The 11028-nt window shown below is 44.8% G+C and overlaps 1 pseudogene; it reads left to right on the top strand.

Annotated features, from left to right (window-relative positions):
• Positions 1-495: 495 nt before the first annotated feature.
• LOC111142799 lies at positions 496-9344 on the top strand (annotated as a pseudogene).
• Positions 9345-11028: the final 1684 nt, after the last annotated feature.

Raw genomic sequence — 11028 nt, 5'->3', positions numbered from 1 at the left:
CAAAAACATTCCACTTCCCGGCAGAAATGGGATTCTTTTTCCATCTAGCTGGCTGTAATTTAATTCTAGAATCTCCTCCTGAGGTCTACTTTCTAGGGTCCTTTCCGTCACCACTTGCTTAGTTTGGGTTTTCCCAAGTATAGATCTTGAGACAAGAATTTGGGTGTAAGTAGTTTGCTTAGGAGGTGAGAGAGTGCAGAAGTGAAATAAGAAATGGAGAAAAGGCATAAAAATATGCCAATGAGTGGGTTACCTTCGGCACCACTTAAAGCTCAGTCCCATGGAGGACCCTTTGAGAGGCAGCATGGCACATTCCTTGGAACTGTCCCACAGCAGGCTAGGAAGTGGGAAGTTTTATCCACTGATTCCCAACCCTTCTTGGGAGAGGGTTGTTCCTGGTATATTAACTCCTCTGTATTTCTGGCCTGCCCTTCATATGATTCTTTCCAATACTAGAGAAAGTTCTTAGGCAGAGAGACATAAAAATCTATTGGCATGCAGGTGACCTCTTTTGCCCACAGCAACCTCCTCACTGGCATCTCCCAAGGCTCCAAGTTGACCATGTCATCGTAAGGTTTCAAATCCTTCAGTAACTTCTTACAGTTTATTCTCAGGATAAAGTAACTACTGTTCCCTGAGGGTCAATGAAATGCCAGGTGTTGCATAAATGCCAGATTTTCTCTTACATTAGTACATTTATCTTTACAAGAGCCTCAAAATTTTCATTCCACTGAGGAGAAAACTGAGTCTCAATGAGGTGTGAATGCCTCAGACTAGCACAGAAGCTCCTTCATATTCCAGCCCCTGCCTGCTCCTCTTTCCTTCTGAGCCCTCTCGTTTGTCCCACCCACACCAAGTCACTTGCAGTTCCCCAAGCTGACCAATCTTTACATCTCCTACCTTTTTACATGCAGTTTCTTTTATCTAGAATGCTCTTTCCCTTCCAGATCTTGCAAATACCTTTCTGTACTTCAAGACTCAGCTCAAGTGACACCTCCTCCAGAGAGGTCCTCCTGGCCCTGCTGAGTTAGCCCCTCCTTAGTGCTGCCACAGTCTTTATGTTCCTGTAGGACTACTGACCTCTTGGTGTTCCCTTTGCCTGTTGACATGTTTGTGCCTCTAACAGGAGAGTCTGAAATGCTCAGTAGATATTTCCCAGGTGGAATGAAAGATCAGCCCAATCATTTAGCTCTTGCTCTTTGCCAGCATGTGTTGTTTTCCCACTTTTTTACATTCCTAAGTTTTTCTAAGGCCAGGCTGTAGGCATCTGGTGATGGAAATTGGAGGGTGGGGGGAAGGGGAGTGGGCAGAAAATCTCCGTTTCCTTAAAAGTCAGTCTTTCATGGATTGGAAGCCTCAGGAAACATATTGGATCCTCTCATCACTGTATCCCAGCACCTAACCCAGGCTGGGCCTAGTGGGGAGTGAGATTACATATTGCTGTATAAATGAATGAATAATAAGTACTCTTTATGATGTCCTCATTCACTGTGCTCTGTGCTGTGGAGAGATTCATTTCCCAGAGATGAATAAGGCAAACCTGCCATGTTTCTGTCTTCAAACCTAGGTTCTTCCAGAAGCCAGCCCTCAGGTAAGTGCTCTTGTTCAAATACCTTATCTGACAGGTGCTTCCAGGAGAGAGGGGAAGTGAGACACGCAGGCAGTGAGCCAGGTGAGAGTGTGTCACTGAACATGTTACCACAGTGAGCAGCTGGAGCGTCATCGTACAGAGACACTCTGGGAGCCCCAGTGGAGCACATGAGCTTTAGAGTTATCCTGCCCACGGGGTGAGGGAGCTGGGGTATTTCTACCAGAACTTTTGTTGGTCAGTGGCTGAAGGCTGTGTGTGTGTGTGTGTGTGTGTGTGTGAGAGAGAGAGAGAGAGAGAGAGAGAGAGAGAGAGAGAGAGAGGTGGGATGGGGGGGAGAAATGGGCTCCAATAGCCAGAGAAGGCCCTTAGGTAAAGCAGTGCATGTGCTGGCAGGTAGAAGGTGGGCAGGAATGGTAAGAGTAAGGGCAGTGGGTGAGGTACGGAGAGTGACTGCTGCATCTGGCGGGTGACAGTCACATTACTGTATAGCCAACCTCCAGATGAAAATCCTGACCAGGACCAGGCAAGCAGTGTGAATGAGAGAAATGTTTGGGTTGAGAGCAGTTGTCTCTCTAAAAGTTGCATACACGTGCCACTTTGCCTCTTTATCTGACAGAAAGTTGCTACTGGTTTTGAGGAAGATGATTGTGAGGGCTCTTTAATCCTGACCCACTCCTGTAGTTGTCAGACACCTTCACAAGGGACTGTGGCAGTGTTCCCCACTTCTCAGCTCTGGCCGCTCAACACCTCACTTCAAGTCTAGTGCTTTGTTTATTCTCTCATTTAACCCTCACAAAATCCCTGGGAGCTTGGTAGGGAAAACAAAGCACAGAGAAGTTAAATACTCCAGCCAGGACACAATCTAGTGTCAGTTCTGTGCCTTAGGTGACCATATGATTTCTTATCCCGAGTGTCTTCATGTGATGGTGAGCCAGTGGCACCAGCGTGTGTGAGGAATCTCTTAGTGTGATGAGTGCTTCCTCCCTCTATCGCTCACTGAGTGTTGGGCTCTGTCTCCCCGCCTTCTCCACATTTTCCTGCCATCTCTTTTTTGGGGTACTTTCTGTCCCTTTCTAGGTCTTTCTCTCAGTCTCCTACACTCTCCCACCCGCCATCCCCAAGACCCTCTCGGTTTTCTCCGCCTGTCCTCTGCTGCCCCCGTGTGGCTAGAGTTGGAAAGGTCGCTCCTCGCGGCGCCACCCTGGCGCACCTGAGCACGCAGTTGGAGGCGAGCGCTGGTGCGTCCAGACGCGGTGCCTGCGCTGGGGACTCGCTTTCTGCCTGAGTCTGGCAGAAGGTCTGGGTTTGGCACCGAGCCTTGGACTTGATTCATACCTGGATCTATCCTGACCTCGTGTTGGTGCGGGGAACAGAAGCCTGCCTTTAACCTCCTTTCTGCGCGAGCTACCCCCCCTCCACGCCCCTCCCTCTACCCACAACGAGTAGGCTTTTCCAGAGCCTCAGTCAGTCCCAAGGAGGGCCTCTGGAATTTCGTGAAATTTTGTGAAATGGTCTTTTGCTAGCCTTTTTCGCCCTGTGGACCCTTCCCCCACACACCAGGTGCTTCCCTTTTTAATAGCCGATGTCGTGGTAACGGAAGCTTAAGAACACATTCGCAGAGAAATTCGTTCGTCTTTATGGCACTTGCCATAAAGTGCCATAAAGTGCCATTGAGCGGCATCCTCAAATACTTTCCTTACACCACCCAGCCCCTTCTCAGAGCTTGGTTATCCTCCCGTCAGAAATCTGATGAACATTCCATTCTTAAATTGTTTGACACGGTTGCACAACATTTAACTCTTTCATGTGCTTAAATATATTTTAAAATTGCACAAGAAATATGTGATCATCATAGGAAAATTAGAGAACACAACAAAGGACTTCCAATTAAAGATGACAGGGTGAAAGAGGACGTTCTTTCCTGAAATTCCGCTAAAATGACAGCAGGAGATTTTATTAAAATATTTAAAGCCACAAGGACAAAAAGAACAGGAGAGATGACAGCAGTGTTTGGAGGCTGGGTGTAGAGAGCAGACATTAATTCAACAGATACGGAAAGCTGGATCTTAAACCCCAGTAGGTGTATGTATACGCAGCTGGATATACCTTGGGAATCCCAAAAAGGCTCAGACACTTCAAGAAGTGGATGGGGCTGGAAACTGAGAGCAATTAGACCCCCTTGATTCTTCTCCTTGAGGCCACACTACTTCCTCCCCCAACTTGGGGAGAGGACTAGAGGTTTTTTCTTTGGAGAGGGTCTCGGCCTGGGGGGAAGGGCATTTGAGGGTGGGAAAATATGAAATTAAGTGAATGTTGAGTCCCCAACACAACAGTCCTTTCCCTGCCCCATTCAACTCCTGGCACCTGACAACCAGGCAGATACTCTAGGTAGGAGACTAGAAGATGAAACCAGGGAAGAGGGGCACCACATAATGCCTAAGGAAAAGGCCCCAGCAGACCCCCTCCCCCAGGGGCCTGTTGTTGACAACCGACGTATGTGCACACAGCTCCCAATCAGCTTTTGAATTTTTTCTTTTCCTTTCTCTTTTCTTTTCTTTTTTTGGGGGGCCTAATTTCAGACTTACAGAAAAATTGCAAGAATTCCTGTTCTACTCTTCACCAAGTTCCCCTAATACTGACATATTATTATTATTTTTTTTTACTAAACATGATGGTCCTTTGCCCCTGAATAATTCAGTGCGTGTTTCTCAAAACCGAGGACATTCTTTTTAACATTGAAATTAACATTGATTCAGGGCTATTACATCTACAGACCTTATTCAGATTTAGCCAACTGTGCCAATAATGTCCTTTAGAGCAGAAAATCCCAGATCATGTGCTGCATTTAGTTGTCATGCCTCTTTAGGCTCCTTTAATCTGAAGCAGTTCCTCAGTCTTTCTTTGCCTTCATGACGTTGACATTTTTTCAAGAGTACAGGACAGGTATTTTGCAGAATGTCCCTCAGTCTGTCTGATGTTTCCTCCTGAGTTAGGCACTGTTGGCAGGACTATCACACAAATGATGTCATGTTAGCGCAAGTATCAGGAGCCACATGACCTCTTTTTATCCCATTGCCAGTGATGTTAACATTAATTACCTGCTTAACGAGGTGTCTGCCAAGCGTCTTCAGTGTAAGGTTATTGTTTTTCTTTTGTAATAAATAAATATTTATCATCCACCAGTTTTCAAATCATTGATAATTCTTGCCTAAATCAATTATTATTGTGATGTTCTCTAGGAGTGATTTTCTTTCTTTCTTTTTTTATTTCAGAGAGAGCACACGCCCATGAAGTGGGGAGGGGAGGGGCAGAGAGAGAGGGAAAGAGAGAATCTTTTTTATTTTCTAAAAAATTTATTAACATATAATGTATTATTTGTTTCAAGGGTACAGGTCTGTGATTCATCAGTCTTACACAGTTCACAGCACTCACCGTAGCACATACCCTCCCCAATGCCTGTCACCCAGCCACCCCATCCCTCCCCTGGCTCCAGCAAACTTCAGTTTGTTTCCTGAGATTCAGAATCTCTTATGGTTTGTCTCCTTCCCCAGTCCCATCTTGTTTCCTTTTTCTCTCCCTTCCCCCCACTCCGCCCTGCCTCTCAAATTCCTCATATCAAAGAGATCATATGATAATTGCCTTTCTCTAATTGACTTATTTCACTTAGCATAATGTCCTCTAGTTCCATCCACTTCGTTGAGGAAAGAGAGAATCCTAAGCAGGCTCCATGCCCAGCACAGAACCCCACACCCGGCTGGATCTCAGGACCCTGAAATCGTGACCTAAGCCAAAACCAAGAGTGGGACACTTAACCAAATGAGCCAACCAGGTGTCCCTGGGGGTTATTTTGTAATGCCACCAATCCTTTTTATATTTACTAGTTGGTTTTCTAGTATAGGGAAGAGCTTTCCCTTCTTGCTGTATATCTATTTATAAAGTTATATGAATGTTGTCTCCTGGATTTTATTTCAATCAATGAGTTATAATCTGTTACTATATATATGTATATTATGAAATATTATGCTCAACATGTTATACTGTGTGTGCATATTATGCTCAGTTCATTCTAGATTTATCCACTGGAAACCCTTTCCTTCTGGCTCTTGTGTCCATCATTATGTCATTCTTTGAGCACTTTCTGTCACAAAGAAATAGTCTGGACTCATCTACGACTTTCTTTGCCCTACTTTGGGAATCAGCCGTTTCATCAAGGAATTATGTTCTTTTAGTAATGCCTCACAGAGAGACAGCAAAGGACCATCCAAGAGCTAAGGAAAACATCTATAGAAAAGATAGAGACAAAACAAAATAAAAGAAATGAACAGCAAAGAGATAAAAGCCATGTGGCAGAAACAGAGACTAGACAGGGAGATAAAAACATAAAAAAAAAAATCTAACACACTATCATGAATATTTTCAGAGAATCAAGAGAAGCTGTTGAATCCATTAAAGAAGAACAAGATGCCATAAAAAGAATGATTGGGAAAGAAAAAAACTTTTGGATGTTAAATATCTTAGCGCATAAATGAAAAAAAAAATCAATAGAGGGTTTATGAGACAAAACCAAAGAGATATTTTGAAAAGTGAGGCAAAAAGACAGAGATGAAAAGTGCAATAGCAAAAATAAGACAAACCAAGCTCCAAATTCTAGAAGGCGGGAGTCCTAGAAAAATGTCCGTGGTGGGGGGCAGGTGTTGGTAGACATTGGCAACCCCAGCCTGTTTGGAACGAGGGACAGAGCTATATCACTTTGGGTATTTGAAGGCTGCTGGGCAGCACTATGCTGGCAAATTTTTTAACAACTAGATCTCCAAAAATGTGTGCATGTGTTCACGTCCATAAGTTCATTACACATTTTACTGATATGAGTGACACAATTTACAGTAATAACATATACAATATTCTTTTAAAAAAGATTTTTATTTATTTATTTGACAGAGAGAGACACAGCATGAGAGAAAAAGAGCACAAGCAGGGGGTGGGCAGTGGAGGGAGAAGCAGGCTTCCTGCCAAGCACAGAGCCCGATGTGGGGCTCGATGCAGGGCTCGATCCCAGGACCATGGGATCATGACCCGAGCCAAAGGCAGACACTTAAAGACTGAGCCACCCAGGCACCCCTACAATATTTTTTATTCTAAATTCTATCTAGCCAATTGATTTTCACAGAATACTTCCACTGATTTTTGCCGAACTCTTATATTCATAACTAACTGATAGCTGTGATTCACACATAATTTGACAAATGGAGCTGCTGTTCCAATCTGTTTTTTTCCCCATATAAATTTATTGTAATTAAATCTGATACATGTTCTACTGTTAAACTGTTTCTCAAACCTCATATAAGTTTCGTCATTATATTTAAACCTCTTTCAGCTTTAGCATTACGTATTTTGGAAATTCATCTTTTTAAAATTTCAAGTTTTTATTTAAAGTCCAGTTAATTAAGATATAGTGGAATATTGGTTTCAGGAGTAGAAAGTGATTTAGTGATTCATCACTTATATATATCACCCAGTGCTCATCACAAGTACCATCCTTAATACCCATCACCCATTTAGCCCATCCCCCCTCTAGCATCCCTGTTTATTCTCCCGAGTTAAGTGTCCCTTTTATGGTTTCTCTCTCTCTCTCTTTTCCCACTGTGTTCATCTGTTTTGTTTCTTAAATTCCACCTGTGAGTGAAATCATATGGTTTTGTCTTTCTCTGACTGAGAAATTATTTTGCTTAGTGTAATACTTTCTGGCTCTATCCAAGTAGCATGCCATCATATAGTATTTGTGCTATACAGATACTTAGATTTAAATCACCTCAAGAGCATAGAGTAGCAAAATGTCATGAAATAATTAGGAAGTAACACATTTTCAGTATGTATCACCTTTGTTTTTCTATACAGCTTATTTAATTGTAAATGGATATAATTTAATTCCTGATAATGGTGTTTAACAACTGGAGAGTAGGAGAGGAGAACAGCAGAGGTCTAGTGGGGTCCACATGCGGGTGTAGTCTCTAATCAAGGTCAGAACTCAGTCTGTGACCTTTGTCACAGCTTAGTCTTTTCAGGGCTCCATCTGCGGTTAATTTGGGGGCTCAATATATGACCTGAGAAAAGCTGAGTACCTCTCTTGGTTAAGCAGACTGACCCCTGCACTACTGCAGTTTCAAACTCAGACCTCTCCTTTTAAGAGCATGGGAGCCATCTCACAGGTCCCCAGGCTAAGAGGCTCACAGTTAACGTGGATCCCCATTCCGCCGCCCATTCCTCCTGCTATCTCTACATTTCCCACTAGAGGGCAGCAGAGACTTGACTAAAGAGAAAAATGTCCACGGACCGTCACCCCGGACCCCATCATCTGAGGGAGGGGAGATTTCCTCCTTCACTTGCAACACCGCCATGGTTCCAGGCTCAGCTTCTAGGGCCATGGAGCCAGACTCTGGAAACCCCACTACCTCTGACCTCTAACCCCTCGCTCCTCCTCAAGCTTGACTCTGTCTCTCTGGCCAAATCATACACTCTGAGAGGTTGGGATGGGGTTGATTGTATTGGGGTGGGGTTGATTGTAGTCCCAGTGCCTGGCATAGAGGCCAGCACTGAGTGGGTGCTTACGAAATGTTCATCGCATCAGTACATAGAGTACATGGAGCAATGTAGTATGTGGGAAAGAATCTAGGTCTTGCGCTAGCTCTGTGTCTTTAAGCAAGTCACTTAAACTCTCTTGGGCCTTTGATTCACCATTCGTAAGAGGAAATACTTGGTACCTAACTTGAATCCTGTAAGGATTAAATGAAATGACATGCGGATGACACAGTATACTCTAGGTGCTTAATAAAAGAAACAATTATTATGATGCAATTTTGAGATATGTTACATAATCCCATGTGGATAAAGGAATAGATGGGAGATGCAAGTGTGATTGCGAGAGAAGGAGGCTGAAGGTCATGAAGGATCCTGAATGCCAAGTTGAAGACATAGGGTTTCTTCTGCCTACAATGGGGAACCCCTAAGGGGCTCTTCAGTCTACTTGGTGAGATGAAACCAAGACACAGGAAACCTCTTAGCTCTTTGGCAATCTCACTTGATTGAGGATCCATTGCACGCATGTGCGCATGCACACACACACACAGAGGCACACACAGGTACTTAATTGGGAAATTACTCCAAATTTACAGAAGAGTTGCAAATATAGTAAAAAGAATACCATATTTTTATCTAGAGGCACCTATCGTAAATTGTCACATTTGCTTTATCATCTGCCCCCCAACCCTCTCCGCCCCCCTGTAAATTATTATTTCTGATCCACTTGAGAGTAAGTTGCATACACTGTGGCCTTTTGCCTCTAAATACTTCCGTGTAGACTCTGGGCGTTCATTCATTCTCTGTTGCTGTGGCTTCTCCGGTTGCTTCTCGCCCGACTCACCGTTTGTGGAGCTGGAGGCGCACTTGGCTGCAGCCCGCGTGCCCGCGGGATTGGAGAAGCGGCTGGGCATGGCCAGTGCAGCCATCCTGGGCAAACCTGAGGACCGCGTGAACATGACGGTGCCACTGGGTCTGGCCCTGGCTACCAACCGCTCCACTGTGCCCAGCGCGCAGCTGCTCATCTCCTCTGTCCGTGTGTGGGCACCGGGGAGGAGAACTGCGGCCACAGGGCCCGACTCTTCTGGTTCCTCACAAGGAGCTGGACCTGGGCCAGGATCGGATCATTACGCGCATTCTCCCAGTGGAGTCCTAGTAGCTAGGCAAAAAGGGACAGTAATGCCTTTTCTCTGATCGGCACAGAGGACATCCAGGACATCTGTGAGCTTTCTGCCCTTTCCAGAGGGGCCTCCTGGTACAGTGGGGGCCTGGAGGATATCAAGCAGAGGTGCAGAGGTGACTTTATGCAGTGGTGACTGTGACTTCCCGGTCCTCTTCTTCCTTCACCCTCATGTCGAATAAATAAAGAGAGCTTCCCCTCTGCTCATAAATAAGCAAGCAAACAAATACTTCAGTGTATACTTTTGAAGGATAAGAATATTTTCTCACATGAGCACAGGACAGCTAACAATTTCAGTAATTTCATTGTTGATAAAATGCTCTTATCAATTATTGACTATGTAAGTAGACTAATGCCCCCCCCAAAGATGTCCACATCCTAAACAAATTTGTGTTGTTTTAAGTCATTAAATTTGTGATTATTTATTATGGCAGCAACAGAAAACTAACACTAATAATTCCATCAATTCTGACTGTATTCAGTTTTGTCAGTTGACCCAATAAAGTTCTTTATAGCATTTTCTCCCTCCAGTAGATGATCATACATTGTATTTAACTGTCATATCCCTTTAGCCTTCTTTAACTTGGATTGTTTCCTCGTGTTTCTTTGTCTTTTACGTCAATCGCATTTTTGAAGATACAGTCTGCCCCTGCCCCCTGCTCCTTTTTTTTTTTTTTTTTTTTTTAACCCCTGCTCCTTTTTAAATAGAATGTTTCTCATTTGGGGTTTGTCTGATGTTCCTCTGTAATTAGATTTAGGTGCTGCACTGGTGGATGGGACACTGCATAAGTGATGCTGTGTCCTTCTCAGGGACACATCAGGAGGCACCTGCCATTGGTGATGTTTATTTTGATCCTCCGGTCAAGGTGTTTTCAGTATTGGGTACCATCAAGAAGGGTTCCTTGTGGTGAGAACTGGTACAGTTTGCAAGTTGTCATTGCTCTGATGGGAGCTGGGCAGCAGGAAATAATTTATGCCTAATATCTGCCCTTACAGACTCCAGAGCCTCCAAGATTCTCCCAAGCAAGCGGGAGGCCAAACAAGCAGATTTAGTCATTCATACGTGCATTCATTTCACACATTGTGGTTGAGCACCTATGTGGGACATAAAGGTGAACAAGAGAGAGCTGGCATTTACCTTCACGTTGCTCACAGTCTAGCGGAGAGGATGGCTGATTAAAAGACTGCTGCGTCCCTAAGGTCTAGACCTGTCCCTGTTGCACAGAGCGGCTCAGTAAGTAAGGGTTGACCTAACTGCCCCGCGTCAGTGCCTCACCGCCTCACCAGTCCTTCCCTAGGCCGCACTCAGCCCTGCTCCCTTAACAGGCAAGGGAACTGCAGCTCAGAGAGGGAAAACAGTCCCCTGTGGCCTACCCAGTGGCTTTGGGGGTGGTATGTCCTGCTCCTCCCAAGCAGAGTGGGCCAGTGAGTTGGAGGTTCCAGTCCATGGGCAGCTGAGGGTCGGTTCATCTCCAAAGGTGCTTCTCCCCTGCCTTCCTGGGGTGCCGCCTCCCTATCCTCTCCCTATCCTGCTCTGGGGCCTGGGGCCCCCTGATTGGGCCTGCGGTTATTTAGTCAGTGATAATATTGGATTTACTTTCATCTCTAAATTGCATCAAATGTCGCCAGTGACATTTAGCTGACACACAAGGAGGAGGCTGGCATTTTTAGATTGTCAGCGTGT

The sequence above is a fragment of the Enhydra lutris genome, unplaced genomic scaffold, assembly GCF_002288905.1.
Source record: "Enhydra lutris kenyoni isolate GAN:26980312 unplaced genomic scaffold, ASM228890v2 scaffoldscaffold9, whole genome shotgun sequence".
Lineage (NCBI taxonomy): Eukaryota > Metazoa > Chordata > Mammalia > Carnivora > Mustelidae > Enhydra > Enhydra lutris.
Note: the sequence above shows the minus strand (reverse complement) of the source record. Positions and strands in the feature narration are given on the sequence as shown.